Here is a 16,403-nt window from a genome sequence, read left to right on the forward strand (position 1 = left end):
AAAGGCTATTTCTAAATATATTGTGTTGGGTTTCTCTCTCTCAGCTTAAATTAATTACCCAGTGGCGGTGCTTCTATTAAGGCGATTTGGGCGCCACCTTACGGAATTTTGGAGCCCACTTCAGAATTTTTTTAAAAAAATTACATCATTTCAGATGATGTTCAAACATCGTTTCTTACCTTAAATTTAAAATGGATGTAATCGCCTACACTCTTCCCGATCTATAAGCCCATGTAGCTGTTGAAATTGCGCTGTGTTTTTCGTGTTAGCATGCATATCCATCATAGTAATTTGGCAGCATTTACCTTAATTTACCCTATTAGAAGCAAAGCCTGGCAGCACGCCGAGAACTTGGGGCTAGACCCGGCCTGGCCCAAATTTTGGGATACCTGGCAAATTAGCAGCAGTTTTATGTCACTCTGTACATCCGTATTCAGGACTCTTACGATCTGGATGAAGATTGGTAGGCTAAGAACGTTAAGCCTACGCGTTTCAAAACCTAAATAGGTAAGGTGGGCGTGCGCAACTGCCTGAAAATTTTAGGTTGAAGTTCAAGGTTAATCAGAGTGGATCATTTTGGTTAAGCTCAAAAGATGTACTCGTAGACTTGTGCCCAAGCTTTTTGAATGTTGAGACCGGGAAATTAATGTCTCACAAAGTTTTGTGTGTCCAACTTAGCTTTTTGTAGCTCGAGATGCATTGGCCAAGTTTTTAGTAGCCTGCCAATCTTTGCCTAAATCTTGGTAGTCCGGAGTACCGAACAACGGTTTGATACGGATATGCTGCGAGCTTGACATGTGTAGTTTTGGGGCAAAGAATATTGGCTAGGGCCAAGATTCCGCCAACTTCTTGTTAGGCCATTGACATTTTGAACCTAGTTATTTGGCGATATCACCCACAGTTTAAATTGGCGTTTGTCAGCATTGTTGGCGCTTATACGAGTGAGCAAGGTACGCCATTCATACGTCTGAACGCCAGCTGAGAGCTCAACCCTCGCCACGATTCACTATTTCTCATAACACGGATTGATGGGCTGGGGGAGGGGGTGGGGGAGTCGACGCGACCCATCCCACCATGACAGTTACACAGATGTGTCAGCTGTTTCAGTCTGAGCATATTGGCATCTAGTTCCGTGTGTTTTGAGCATGTATGTGTAATGTGGAGCTCTGTTACTGTAACAGTTAACGCCCTCGCCGGCGCGAACGGAGACTTTGTCGGTTCCCGTCTTAGATAGCCTTGGTTGAAACCTTACAAAACTTTGCTGATTGTTGTAGCGTTGTTCACGCTGGGCTTGTGCGCAAGGACTGAAGCTGGGTCCTTCGCGGAATTGAGTAGCTGAAGCTTCAAATTACAGAGGTGTATCCCTGCTTCTTCTCTTCTGATAGAGACTGGGACGGGGTGCGTGTATGATGAGCTGTTCCACTACGTCTCGCCAGTGTTGTGCCATCACTAGCGTGGTTTTATTCCTGGGCGTTCGTGCGACACTAACTTAGGTGTTTACTTGAGATCTGCTTGGCAGGCCATATCGGACAGATACCAGGCGGATGTAATTTACATTGACTATTCGGCTGCTTTCCAGAGATTTAACACGCGCTCGGGTGGGGGTCAAAACTGACCACACGAAAAATTTTCAAAATGGTGTCCAAACGGTGGCGTAGCCGCGCTAAATTTTGCATAGCTGTAAATAGTTGAATAGCGGATCGTTTGGTATTAAAAATTTAGATGTACCCCGTAAGGTTGCTGACCTACAGCAGGCAAAGTCAGGCTATGGATTCTGCGCAGTCAGTTTCCAGGGAATCGCTCAATATGATGTAACAACGGAGTGTTAGACGAGACCATACATCTTTGGGATACTTTCTTAGACAACACAATAATTGAATGAACAAGTTCCATTGACTTAGGGTCAGGTATGGAAGTTAAACTTAGGTCAAAACCAACCTGTTTTATTACTCTAGAGTTTGCTCGGTGGGGTGGCTTCTCGTGTTCATCTAAAATTTAATGATAACAGGAAACCGCATCATGCATCTTCTATGAGTTTCTCAAAGCTCAGAATAGGTCACTGACCTAAAATGACCCAGATCAACATTTTGCTTTAGGATATACCGCCTAATATAATCTTTGTCGCTTATTCAAATAAAAAACTCGAAGCAGTCTTGTATGATGTTGACCACCATAATGTTCGCAGGGTCAATTACCTTGAATGAGCATGTGGCCTTATCTTTAGAACAGGTATCTGGTTTCTGGAGCCCCTTGAAGACTTATCTGAAAACTGACCTTGCTTGACCTTGTTTGACCCAAAAGGCGTGACCTAGGAATCTTAAACTGTGACCCAAGTGAGTTCGGGTACGGACCAATACACTCTATAAATTTGGTGGCTCTAGCTCTCTTAGTTCCTGAAATCTCAGGTGGCCAAATTGACCCCCCACGCGAGCAAAGGGCATCCAACCGGCCACCCGGGCGCGTGTTAGCCATGACCTCCTGATCTACGAGCTGAGGCAGTCATACAACTTAAGGGAATTCGGCCTGCAATGGTTTGTCTCGTATCTGTTCGACAGACGCCAGATGGTTATCGTCAACGGAAAAAACTTCCATTTGGGAACTGGTGACCTCCGACGTCCCGGGAGAATTACCCTTCTCTCCCTCTCCTTTTTCACCGTTCATCGACGATCTTCCGTGCGTCATTGAATCTGGCTGCCTTTTGTATGTCGGAGACGTCAAAATTTTCCGTAAAGGGACGTCACCGGTTCATGGCCTGTTGCTGCAGAATGATTTCGATCATCTGGCAGCGTGGTCGGTCGGGTGGGGGCTGACCCTCAACCCTACAAAATGGGGGCTGACCCTCAACCCTACAAAATGGGGGCTGACCCTCAACCCTACAAAATGGGGGCTGACCCTCAACCCTACAAAATGTAAAACGTGCAAGATGACCCTCAGGCGTGCTGCCGTCCAGACTAAGCATTATTAGCAATAGAACTGAGCTTGAACATGTGTGTAAAATCGGGTATCTTGGCGTAATACTGGATATTAAACCGACCTTTCCTGCACATGTCTCTGCCAGTCAGTGGGGACAATCGAGCACTTGGTCTCATTATTCAGTCCTCCCAAGTCGGCAACAGCTGGTCAATATCTAATCGAAGTGCTGTGATGACTGCGTTTTTGTTTTTTCGTTTCTTGTTTTTTGCTTTTTGCAAACGCACGATCAGTTTTAAAACATTGTAACTTGGTCTTGACGGGACTGTCTATTCCCACACTGTGCGGTTGATCAAATGCGGAACAAAGTTCATATTTGGCGACTTACTCACATACTCCTCCGGGCAAACAGCTTCTTTTATGACAGCTTTCTGCTTCATTTCAAAATGCCATCCCTATCAGCACGAAGAGTGCAGCACGATTTATTTTTTCTGAGAAACATCTTCCAAGATAAGCTGGATTATCAAATTTTGCCGATCTCATGCAGCCTCGATCGACCCGCACATGAACTCTACTCGCTGTTCATTGCGCTCGCGTGCAAACAGTACAGAGCGGTCCGTGTTGCAGACCGCCAAGCGCTGGAAACACTTCCTTAGAGAGCAACAATAGCGAGGATATTTTCATGACAATTTTGGCATTTGAGAGCTCAAATGATCAAGTATGTTTAACTTTATATCAGTATCACTTAGCTTTGAGTTATTCTTTAATTATGCTCATGCTATTGTGTGATGTGCATTTATTGTATTTTCTCTAAACAACTTCGCCTGTTAGTGGAGTGCTGCTCTGTTAGCGATGGAACAAAATATACAAAAATGGTAGACGGGAAGGAAACCAGATTGAGGAAGAAAGGGACTTAGAGGTTACCGTTTCCAGGGATTTAAAAGATGGAAAACAAACTGGGGCTGCCAGGAGCTAGGCACTTCGGATGTTGGGGCTTATGAATAGGAATAACCCTTACAAGAGTAAGAATATTGTCAAAAAGTTGTACTTAGCTCATGTCAGACCACACCTACAGTATTGTGTGCGGGCTTGGTCCCCACGCTTCCAAAAAGATATAGATAGGCTGAACGTGTACAGCGAAAGCATCAAGGGTGACTGATGCATGGGATTGGCGACTTACAATATTACGACAGGCTTAGTGCGTTGAATTCGTATTCCCTGAAATATCGTAGACTCTGAGCACGGTTACTTAATGGTTACCAAATCTTAATCTGCAGCGCATGTGAACTTGGCAACCGGTGACTACTGTCGTGGGGCTTAGATTTTCTACTGGATACGGCGTGTAGTGGAGTCTACAGCGGGGTAGTGTCACGCAGGCAATGCCAACACTTATCGTGGACATGTTAAATTGCAATGCTGGTAGCATTCCAACGCCGGTGAGGCTCTGCAGGCGGCATGGTCTTCTGAGTGTGCTGAGTGTATTTTCACCACAATGGGTATCACTGGAAGACGTCGAGAAGACAACACGTGCAGAAAGCATCTGATATTCGCAAAGGACGCGTCTGTGCGTCTCCACCCTTTTGGCAGCCCCCAGAAATGTACTTACTGACATACAAAAAAGAGGAAATTTGCTCTCCACCCCTGAGGAAAATCCTGGCTATGTGCCTGCCGCGGCTCTGGTCAATGGGCGCGACGCTATCGATAGATGACCTTTGTTAACAACAAAACCGGGGCGACGGGTGGCAAAATTCCAACTTCTCAAGGTTTTAAACCTCTTACCCAAGCAGTAACCGCATGACACAGTATCATAACAAGACCTACCGGTGGAGGCAGACGCACAATAAACTGGTCGTCGTGAGCTCCAGCATAAGCCACAGATAGAAGTTTCCTGCGGTCATAAAAACGTCATAGATAATAAAGTGATCATAAAAACTTTCAAGTATTTTTTTTCCAACAGAGTGGTTAGCACGTACCTGACTACCGTTAGATCAGGTGTGTCACTGCAAAATTACAGGAACGCCATAAGCGGGGGCGGCAGCGCGTACACTTAGGAACCTTCTTGAAGGGCAGGGACCGAGTCCATCTACGAGCGAAACCTCAGAATGGGGCCGCGCCTAACCGCATAACAATAACGTCCCGGCTAAATGCACGTGCTACCCAGACTTGATATAAAACGAGCTGGATTATATGGTACCAGCCGGAATGATGCCAGGCGTGGCCGAAATGGAGCTTTGCTGCTTACCAAGTGACTGCTGGGCCATGTCGGCTCAATCCTATCATGAAAATGGCGAGCAAATACGTTAATGGAGACGGAGAGCATTTCCCCATTTTTACACAACCTGATTTTGATACGCATGCACCAATAGACGGGCGGGGTACAGGCACACCTAAGGTGGGACACAAACAGTTCACGTGAGTTTTCTTTAGCGTAACTAGCCAGCGTGAGTGTGGCATGCCTGGAAACGGATCAGTGGCACATGCGGGTGAAGTTTAGACAATGCGTGCATCGTACAGCGTACAGAGGTCATTAATGCGTACAGAGGTAATTTGTGAGCGGGAGCACCCTCCAACGATTGAAAGAAGTATTGGTCCCTGTCAGAAGCCAGTGGAGTAGACGGGTAGTCGGTGAATTTTCCTACCGCGCTACCACACGTAAACAAACCCAATTGGACATGGGAACAAAGCAATACCTATCCGACGACCCCCCCAACACGTCAACCCAAATGCGTCCGATGCAGTGAGGCTATCGCCTTTATGTCGCAGGAGGGTGTTGGCCAGCCTCAAACTTCGAGTCGCGTTTGATTCGTCGAGGAATACATAGACACCCGTTTGCATACACCTGTGTCCGTGGCATGTTTCCCCGAACCAGCAGTGACTACTGCAGCATCAGTCAGCACCACCTGGGCCACGTCATAGGGCCATAGCCCAAAGCCGACTCAAGCCGCAGGACCTGTTTTTCATTCTTACACAACATTCTTACATGCACCTGTTTTTCATTCTTACACACAAACTTGTGCGATATAAATGCTCCTCAAGCTATAAATAAGTTGAAATATGAACATCTGAAGGGCTGATTAGTTACCTTAACAGTTATTGAACAGACTATATTGTGCACAAATATACCGTACCGTCCACAAATCCCGGAGCGGTAACAACACAGCCCAAACCACACGCATGCCAGCAAAAAATGACTGCAGAAGCCACAACTCCGAATACAGCACACTGTTGTGGAAACAAAAGAGATGACACCACAAACATTGACAGCATTGACATGCAGTCGGGTGCATTGTAAACAGTATCTACACAAGATTGCTCGTGGTTATGACATTGTTGTCATAGAAGATGATAATTATTCAGCATGTACCACTTCAGTAAATTGTTCGTGCCATGCCTGCCCAGCAACAAACCCAGAAATTTTCAAGCGATGCGATCTATCATCTTTATAAAACCGGTCATAGTGCGTGATTTAATGTTTGAAAGAATGCATCTATATAAATCGAGCAATGGTGTTGATGCCAAAAATTCCACGCGGTCATAAAAGCTCATGATTACGAGCAAGAACATTTATATAAATGTTCAGGCAATATTGCTTAAGGCTCGAGTCAGGACGACGACCACGCAGCAGACCATGCCGGTTCTCCCGCCCTCAGTGCCGCGGACAGCCCAGGCTCGCCCCCACGTGTACGGGGGACAACGGTACGACGCCGCACACGCGTTCGTCCGGCACGGTGCTGGAAAGCCGCCCCTCGCCCAGCCATACGACGAGCCGTAGCTCGTCCTGCCTCGCGATGTGAGACCGGTGGCCGTGGACCGTGTACCGTGTGACCGATGCCGTACCGCTGTACCGAGTCCAGCCCGCCCGCCTCGACGGCTCACCTGCTCCGGCCGCGTGTGACCCCGTGCGCTGAGTCCCAGGACCGCCGCCGCCAGCGGCCCTGCAGCCTCCGCCCCAGCCGCGACCGAGCTCTCCGCCGTCGGCTGGGTCGCGGCACAAGGCCTGTCCGACCTTCTGCGCAAAAAGGCACGTACAGAAATAGCTCCTATGGCAAGTGTTCGTAATCCGTAACGCCCAAAGCTCGTAATAAAAAACTTCAACATATTACAGAAATGTAAACGTCTTCCACGCGAATTTAAAGGATATCTTTACGCACCTTTGATTATGAGCCACTGCGTGCATACGTACTGCGTGCGTACTTTTTCTGATGAAGTAAAAACCCGAGATCTGCTGCGTTTGTGGCCGAAGAGCACGCCAGCGCCACCGGCCAGGAGGATCCACAGCGAGCCGTACGACCGCCGATCTGTGGTTCACCCCAGCCTCTTGCAACCGCCGCTGGGCCGCGGCCCGTTCTCAGTACTCAACCGGTCCTGCCTCCGCCGCCCTGTTGTCGCCACGTCATCCTCGTCGACGTGGGTAAGGGAGCCACGTAGGCAGCGCCACCATTGTTCCCTCACGACCGGCGAGGAAGTGGTGCCTTGTACTCCGACAAACAGATAACACGGATGTGTCGACGGTAAACAATCTCCAATGAGTTCCGTACAGGGGTGCAGTTTCGCAAAATTACATGCGGTTTTGGTAGGTAGAGTGAACATTGAAAATGGCCGACCTAACTGGCCAATGCGCCAAAAAAATGTGTTTCTCCCGGATTCGACCTCCTTTCCTCTCAACGCCCGAGATGAGGTAAGCCCATGGAGCGCTTTGCTGAAAAGGAATCTTAAAAAAGGTTTCGTGATCCGACTCTCTTATCCTCTTTTGTTTTATCCTGAATCCTTGCAACGTCCCGTGTCATCGACAGCGGAAAGAGGACTTTGAGACAGTCGTATTTTCTCTTACGTACTAATTTGTTTCTGAAACAAACACAACATTGTCAACGGGTGAAGAAAGCACGCTGGCATACGGAGCCAGAATACAGCACACCTAGAAGGGACAGCAAAGTTGTCATCATACATCACCTGACACACCGAATACTAAGTAATCACGACATGTTTTGAATTGGTGCTGACACCGTGTACATCTAAGCATTTCAGCGACGTTCCAAATATGTCTCACTAGGTTTGACCCGACGTAGACTTGCTCAGCATGAATTCCACAGCTTTTATGCTACGAATGCTATATCTTGAAGATAGAAAAGTTTGGTAAAAAGAAAATATAGCTCTCTTATCAAAGTTGTTCCTACTACCGCCGTTGATGAAACAGAGGGCTTCGAGCGGCGCACATCAAACCTCGCGCCACTCGCCACGTCATCTGAAACCCAAACAAAAGGTTTACTTAACTACGCTAGCGGCCGCGCAGCGAGGCGGCGCCACTTGCCGGTAGCTCTTGTCGCTGCACCATCTATCGCCGCTGTTCGGGCGCCATCTACGGAGCCCGCAGACCGCAAACATCGTGCACTCAACACCCCACTCATCCGGGGCAGGTTGCACGCGTCAGCCAAGAGTGGGCCGAGAGGCACCTGTGGAGGGGGACCCCGACCGGATGCCCGGCGCACACTCCGAGGAGTTCCTGCGCGGGTTAAAGTTCGTCGGTTGCCCCCCCCCCCCTTCCCGACGCATGTGGTCCTGCCCCACCGTTGCATTTATTATGCATCCCATAGCCCTGAAATGATCATTTCTGGTCGAAAGGGCTTTGATCCAAGTAAGCATACCAACCGTTCTGTTTGCTCCCTTCTTTCAGCATTTAGTTATGTGCGCTCATAGTTTTTGGTTGAATTATATGCATAGGTAATGGGCGTAGCCACCACTGGGGTGGGTGGGGTCTGAACCCCAGCTTAACTTTTAGGCAGACATGATGTTTTTGTCTTTTGACCGCAAAATGTCGCGCGCAAACCAGCGTGCAATCGCAATCGCATTTAAATATTCTTTTGTTATCGGCTCTCACAAAATTGTCCGTGTTTTGCTTCCTCCGAGCGCCTTTTATGCGATTGGTCCGATGGTTCGTCATTGGTCCGACGTCCGCTCGTGTTCAATGAAGCGTTTTATCGCAGTTCCCAGCGTCTCGAAGCAATACAGACGTTTCGTCTTTGCATAGATTCTGTACGGCCGTGGCTCACTCACGAGTCAAAATATTGGCAGTCAAACAGCGCCGCCTGTTAGTGAAGAACTCAGAGCTGCGAGACGCCGTGTGCCGCAGGGTAGCGACCCAGGCGAACAATGCGCTGCAAATCGCACGGTTAGGGCTGTCATTCGCCGGGTTAGTAGCAACAGTGCACGCAACAAAAACAGGGAGAAGCAGCTTAACCTGATGTAGCGCAACATTCGGCCCATTTTTTACCGGAGGGGTTTCGTGGACCGTGCTGCCACCTGTCGGTCTTAGCGGCACGTACCCGTACCTCTGGCAGGTCGGTCGCCAGGCGGCACGTGAACGTATGTTCGCATCCTGTCGTTGCAGGCTTTTGCCCAGAGACTTTTACGCGCATTTTGTGAGATCTTCTTGCGTTACAATTTCCCTAGTTTTGTTGAGACCTCTGCGAACGGGACGTACTGTGGTACTGTGGTCTTGATCGTGGTGGCAAATTGAAGGTGGTAGTAGGTGGGGCGCTTTTTGGGTGCGTATGCATGCGTGCTAAATCACAACTATTCACCTGAATCGCCTCAACAAATGATCGAGTGATAACTTGTGTAGCCATTCATCCCACCGCTATGCGTGCAGATGCAGTTCAAGGGCACCTTTTTAGGTAGAACATGAATATATAGTTTCCAGCGTTCAGCTTTCTCGGTACTGTAATGCTCATTGGCCCTATGTGCATCAAACTAATGATGGTCATCTGGTGCGAACTGGTCCCAAATGTTGAGCTCAGTATTTCAAAAAGCCATCCTATAGCCACTTGCACTTGAGCCCCAGCCTATAAAAAAGTAGCCGACCTCGCGGCGTCAGGTCCGGCAGGGGCAGCCAACCCCGCGGCGCCGGGACCAGCAGGGGCAACCAACCCCGCGGCGCCGGGACCAGCAGGGGCAACCGACCCCGCGGTGCCGGATAATGCTGTGACAAAAGCCGGCAAAACGATTTTCACGAGAATGAGTCGTCATCGCTTATCTGGACGCTCAGGCCCGAGTTTTATAGTATGCTGCCATGGGCACGCGCAAAAGGTTCCAGGTGCGCACACCTTTCTCTTTCTGACAGAAAGCGTGTACCTCTTGTACATGTTGTGCACTGAATCAGCTGAATTTTGAAATCGTGCTCTGAAAGGAGCCTCCCTTTAATGAGCCCCGTGTGCGCCTCTGCACACTGCCGATTTGGCACGACGCCAGCGTGCAGCGGACCGTCCGCGCCTGCTTGAGACGCGCTTGTGGTATGCAGCAGATAGATTAGGCCGGACGCGCCGGACGCCGGGCAATGTCACGGAAGGTTGTTCAGTGATGGGACGCAGTGATCTGTGGCAACAGTGAACAGCGTGCAGCCACCGCGCGCCTTCGCTGGACTAGTCGGCATGAGCGCGGAGCCTCCTGTCGCGGGTGACGCTTTGCAAGACGACAGCGGCCACTCCCTGCCCAGGACCGACCTGGGCCGCTGTCTGGCTAACAACGAACGTGACCTGCTGACCGGCCTGCCGGTTGGGCCGTGTTCTCTGGTGCTCCGATACTTTCTGCCCTTGTGCGACATCCAGAAGTACCTGCACTGCGTGAGGGCCAGTGCCGAGCATGCCCGGAATACTGAATTTGTCGGTGATGACGTTTTACTGACCGGGTCGTCGGTTGAGGAGCTGGGCGTTCCGTCGTACTGTGAAAGGATCCTGCGCGGCGTGCAGAACGCTACGCGTGCCGTCGATGCACGGGATATGCAACTCACAGGGGAGGCAAGGCAGGCAAAAGTAAATGACAAACCGTTTGTCGTGAGGTCTGACACGGATGTGATGTATGAGATCGACTACGCGCGCGTGTCGCCAAGGCGTGGAGGCGGCTCCCTGTATATAGAAGAGAGTCGGTCGAGCCACAGCGGTTACGTCCGCGTTGCATTGGACCCTGAACTGGGAGCTGAACTGGCCAAGCAGCTACGGCCCTCTGTACTGGTGTCAGATGGTAGTGACGAAGACGGCCAGTGCCAACGATACCTGGCGAGCGACGCAGCTATGCAGGTCTTCATGGATTACCGTGCCCGCGTGGGAAGCGCTTCGGGTGCGGTGGTGGAGCGCCACGGGCCGTCCATAAGCTCCACTGAGCAGCTGCGCGGGGCTGACTTCGACACGGATAGCGTGCCTGCGCTGCCGCTGACCGAGCCCTTGCCGGCCGTGCGGGCCTGGCTGGACCGCGTCGTCCGGCGGCACGCCGAGTGGCCTCCGACTGCCGCCCGCCAGGACATCGCCGAGCGCTGCAGCGGCCACCTGGTGGCGACCGGCCACGAGCTGAGCTCGCGCCGGGACCTGGAGTGGAGGGTGTCCTTCTCGGTGCCAGAGAAGCGGCTGGCGCTCTGCCTCACTCCCATCCAGAGGAAGGTGTACTTGATCGTCAAGCTGATGCAAAAGTGCCTGCTGGGGAAGCCCAAAGTTCTCGTCACGTACCACATCAAGACGACGATGTTCTGGGAGCTGGAGGAGTCCCAGCAATCCACCTGGACCGAAGATCAGCTTTTCAGTCGCGTGCTGGATATGCTCGACCGCATCGACGCCTGCCTGGCAGCGCACTGCATTCCCGCATATTTCATGCCGGATAACAACCTCATCAGCAGCTGCAGCGTCGCTGACGTCCAGACGGTTAGACTACAGCTGCAGGGAATTCGTCGCAGTCCACTTCGGTCCCTGTTCGACATTGACAGCAGGGTCCGCTTCGAGTTCTCCACCGTCCAGCCCCTGCTGGACTTCCACGGGCCGCTGCTGGAGGCGATCGAGTCCGGGGATCGTGCCGCGGTGCCGGCAGCCCTGGCGTCAGGCCTGATCCGGCAGGCTAGCAACGGCTTCGGGAGAAATGAGTCCATGATCCCCCGGTGTGCCGAGCTGCTTCGTGACGCGTGGGAGGTGCGACAGCCGCCGGGCGCTGCCAAACCTTGCTTCGGCAGCTGGCTCATGCTTGCCACCGTCGCCATATTCGTTAGCCTCCAGGAAGACGAGAACTCATGGGTCGAAGGCGTCCTGCGGACGGCTTCATCGGAGGACAGCGAACTGTGTGAAAATATCGGGAAAGAACACGTGGACTTCTGGGTCGATTGCTGCAAATCTAGCACGTCTCCCAGCTTCCGGACGACCCTGCTCCAGTTGTGCTATGAATCCTTCGGTGAGACCCTTGATGAAAGGCAGGTTTCCAGAATGTTAAAGGACTTCCTGGCCGTGACTGAGCGCCATCTTCCATTCGATGTCACAGAAACACTGTTGGACGCCCAGCTAACTCTCAAACAAGATGAACCCCAACAAACTGCCCTGAAAAAGATCGGACCTGGCTTGAGCCAGATCAACGGACCGCGTGGGCAAACAGAATGTGGAGATCACAACATTGATAACACTTGCCACAGGGAAGCCGAATCGCGGGAAACACTTCGGCACGATGTGTACCAGATTCTGCACCAGAAACTTCTAGAAGTCTTAGATCTAGATCGCCCAAGCGCAGACGTCACTGCAGAAAAATTGGCCAGCGCTGGAACACCGAAAATATTTGCCAAAGAGGAAGAGGTCCTGATGCATCTGAAGATGGCTGGCTGGGAAAGACCCGGGCAAACAAAAGAGAACGTCCACCATATCGACCATATCCTGAGCAGATACGCAGCTATTGATTGGGTCGAGGAGCACAAGTCGGCTCACACGGACAGCTACGTGAGAGCCAAGCGCATCAACAACACCTACACTCCGGTACTAGAAACCATCGGACATCTGATGACTCGGGGTCAACACCATCTGGCCAGCCGTGCGCTTGATTGGGCGTCCCGCCTGACTGTCCGAGAGGTTATCGGTATCAAGAAAGGCTCTAGTGAAGCGGAGGTAGACACATACAGTCTGCACAACGCTACCCGCTTTATGGAGTGTCTGCCGGCCGACATGAGAATGCTACTGCGGATGACAAGCGGCCGGGTCAGCCTCAAAGCGCTGGACATGCTGCTCATGAGGGGATTGCCGCTGCTAAATAACTGGGACGTACAGGACACGCTGGTCCAGTCCGGGAACAGGGTCGACGAGCTCCTACAGGACTGGGAGCTTTTTCAGTGGCATGAGGAACCGGCTCAAGTCTGCCCGAACGATGTCCGGTTCACCGACGCTTTGGTGAAACTGTGGCTGGTGAAGATGTTGGGAGGGTCTGTCGAGCAGTGCACGGAGTGCGTATGTAGTGTTCCCGAACTGCGAGAGCCCGACACGGCACAGTCGGTTAGAAGAATCCTGTACGGCACGTAACAGCGATGTTCGCAGCGTCTAGGCTACTGAACTGGCATTCCTGTCGGCCAAATTTGTCCGTTTTTTTTGGGGGGGGGGATTCTGTCACCATCCCGCACATTTAAAAATTGTTCGTTACAAAGGGTTCGTACCTTGCTTTCAGGTGAAATGTGTAAAGACAAAATGCACGTTTTTTTCTAAAGCAGTTTCGACCTACTTCATTGTGGTTCAAGTCTGAGGCAAAGTGCTTTTTGCACGGAAATGACTGTTGGATCTTTGGTGCACTCACCTCAGCGAAATGGCTGGTCATCGCACGGCGCTGGATATTGTTGCTCACTTCTGATAAGCAGTGTCACGCATATCTATGAGCATGAAGCACATCACGCGCATCCGAGCTCCTACCACACCACCTGGGGTGACCATCATGTGCACAGGAGCCTCTGCCGCGCGCGTCAGAGTACTCAACACGCGCCTCAGAATGCGCACCGCTTACATCGGAATGTTCAGTACCCGCTCCCGCTCGCACAGGGGTGCTGAACACATATGCGCCCGAGTTTCTACCCGGGTACCAGAGTGCCCACCACACGCGCAAGAGTGTTCACTGCACCCACGAGCACCAAGCACATGGATCGCACCGGTGTCCAACCTGCGCACTGAGGTTTTCGCCTCTATCTGGCTACAATGCGGCTGGTCCGTGCCGGCGTTCTCCGTGAACGAGGCATGCGCGGTGTGGGCTGGCCTAGCGGGCCATGGTTACCGCTGGTGGATGAGCGAAACGACTATTGCGATCTCTGGCCTGACCTTGCCGCCCAGGTGCGGCGTCGGTTACCACGCTGCGCCACCCTGGCGCTCGCGACCGCGTGCTTTACCTCGGCTCCGCGCTACCGAGCGGAGCTTGGCCTACGCCGAAAACCATACCCGTCTCCCAGTGCTCACCCCGGCCCCACGCCTCGTCCAAATCACCTGGTTTACAGCCATGTCATATTCATCACCTTTGTACACATTATGCCGATGTAACAATGCTTTAATAGTGAATAAAACAGTGAACGGTAGTGCTTGGCCGTATCACGGGCCGGCCAGGGGGCCGGAATCACAATGACGCTTACGGCTAGGTATTAAATCAACTGGAACACGTCAGGCCGCGCACAGCAGAGGCGATCAGAACCAATTAGTGTATGCACTGGATTTATAATTAAATAAAATCACTGTCGCACCTAGGAATACGTACAAATGATGGCACGCCTAAGTGGCACACAATCAGTAATATCGGCCGATTTCGGGACGCTAAAACGACCCGCTGGGAATCAGGACGAGAGAAAATGAAACGAAATCACAGGTAGCAGTGAGCTGTCCGCCGCCGGCGGGCGCCGTCCCCTCGCACTGTCTCTCTCTATGTACACCCACGGTGGGGGCGCGGCGGCCCGGGCACGCGCGCCGGCGCCGCCGACGGGCCGCGTCGGCGGTGCTACTTGTCGAGCGCCGTGTCCGGCGAGGCGGAGCGCGACGCCGACAGCAGGACGGCCACGGCCTCCTGCTGCTGCCCCCGGCCACGGCCCCACGCCAGCACCAGTCACTTCGGGCCGCGCGACTTCTTCCTCCTCCGCTTGAAGAAGCAGCAGCACCTGCCGGCGCGGCCGACACGCGATCAGCGCCGTGCTGAGTCCATCAACATACAGGTCACTGGGCACCCACAGCAGGGGTTTGAGGCGGAATGCCGACACATCGACGGGTGTCTGCGTGGAAAATCAGGCAGCCACCAGGCCGTCCCAAGCGTTCTCAAGTACAACATTAGCGGATCGTTCGGTCCAGCGGCTCATGAGGTGACAATTGGAGCTACAACAATATGTCACGCGGCAAAACCAGCCAGACTGACATGCCCGGTCTCGATGGTAGCCGAAGTGATAGGTTAAGCGATCACCGAAGCCAAACATGTCGGACGGTGATAGGGGCGAGCGCCAGATGTCGGGGGACAGCAGGGGCCAAAGTGACCGCCAACTGATGGAGCAACCCCAGTGACAGGTCACACGGCGTCACGTTAGGGGTGACAGGAGCCAGAGTCCGACGGCGGCAGGTGCCAGTGACATGCCATATCGCGATACCAGCCCGAGTGGTGCGCCAGACAGTAACGGGAGCCAGTGTCAGGTGGAGAAACGAGCCAGTGACACGTCGAACCATACGGGTAGTCGGGGTGACATGTCACAGAGTGAGGGATGCCCAGAGTGACATATCACAGAGTGAGGGATGCCCAGAGTGACATATCACAGTGTGAGGGATGCCAGAGTGACACGTCACAGGGTGAGGGAAGCCCGAGTGACACGTCACCATCCGGGAACCCCCAGTGACACGTCACAGAGCAAGGACAACCCGAGTGGCAAGTCACCGAGTCAGGAAAGCCAGAGTAGTACGTCACACACTACGGGAAGCCAAAGTGATATGTCACATCGCACGAGGAGCCAGAATGACGCGTCAATCACAAGAGCCGAAGGAGCACGTCGGCCGGCGCCATGAGTCAAATGACACCTTACACAACAGGAGAGTGAATTACACGTCGAACGGCGACGAGAGCAGAAAGGCGTGTCAAATGACAGGGGTCAGTGACTAAATGAAATAGTGTTCGCAAAAACATGACGGTAACCGCGACACGCCAGATGATGCAAGCAGTGAGAATGACACGGAAACTGCAAGCCGTTGCCATTCGAGATTTCCAACTGTCACTTTCGTATGTCAAATGACAGCGGTCAGTGACTAAATGAAACAGTGATAACAACAAAATGACGGTAACCGCCACACCCCAGATGATACAAGGAGAGAGAATGACACGGAAACTGCGAGCCACTGCCATTCGAAATGTCCAACTGTCACTTTCGACATCAGACGCATTCTGACCACAAAGCCGGGAGACAGAGATGTCTGCTCAACAGTGATTGCTCGCTTGACAGCGGATGACTCTAAGACCGGGTGGACGCGTCCAACGGTGGCGGCACCTGACGCGACGCCGTACTTAGTTTCGTCGACCACATCCACGTCTGGCGGCGCGGCGATCGGCGTGTTGCTCTGGCCGGCCGTCGGGTCGTCGGCCCCCAGCTCACCGTTGGCCGAGCTCATCACCTGTCGGAGCCAGATCCGGTCCGGTCAGGCCAGGTCAGCGGCGCGGCCGCGCTGGACAAGTCACACGGCGCCCTACTCCGTCCGAGTTTACACTGGGAG

At 52.4% G+C, this 16,403-nt stretch overlaps 1 protein-coding gene across 1 annotated transcript in view; it reads right to left on the reverse strand.

Annotated features, from left to right (window-relative positions):
* LOC119101578 (casein kinase I) overlaps positions 1-16,403 on the reverse strand; it is a 61,437-nt gene that overhangs the window by 14,331 nt on the left and 30,703 nt on the right. The window lies entirely within an intron of this gene.

Source organism: Pollicipes pollicipes, unplaced genomic scaffold, assembly GCF_011947565.3.
Source record: "Pollicipes pollicipes isolate AB1234 unplaced genomic scaffold, Ppol_2.1 Scaffold_4881;HRSCAF=5763_pilon_pilon_pilon, whole genome shotgun sequence".
NCBI lineage: Eukaryota > Metazoa > Arthropoda > Thecostraca > Pollicipedomorpha > Pollicipedidae > Pollicipes > Pollicipes pollicipes.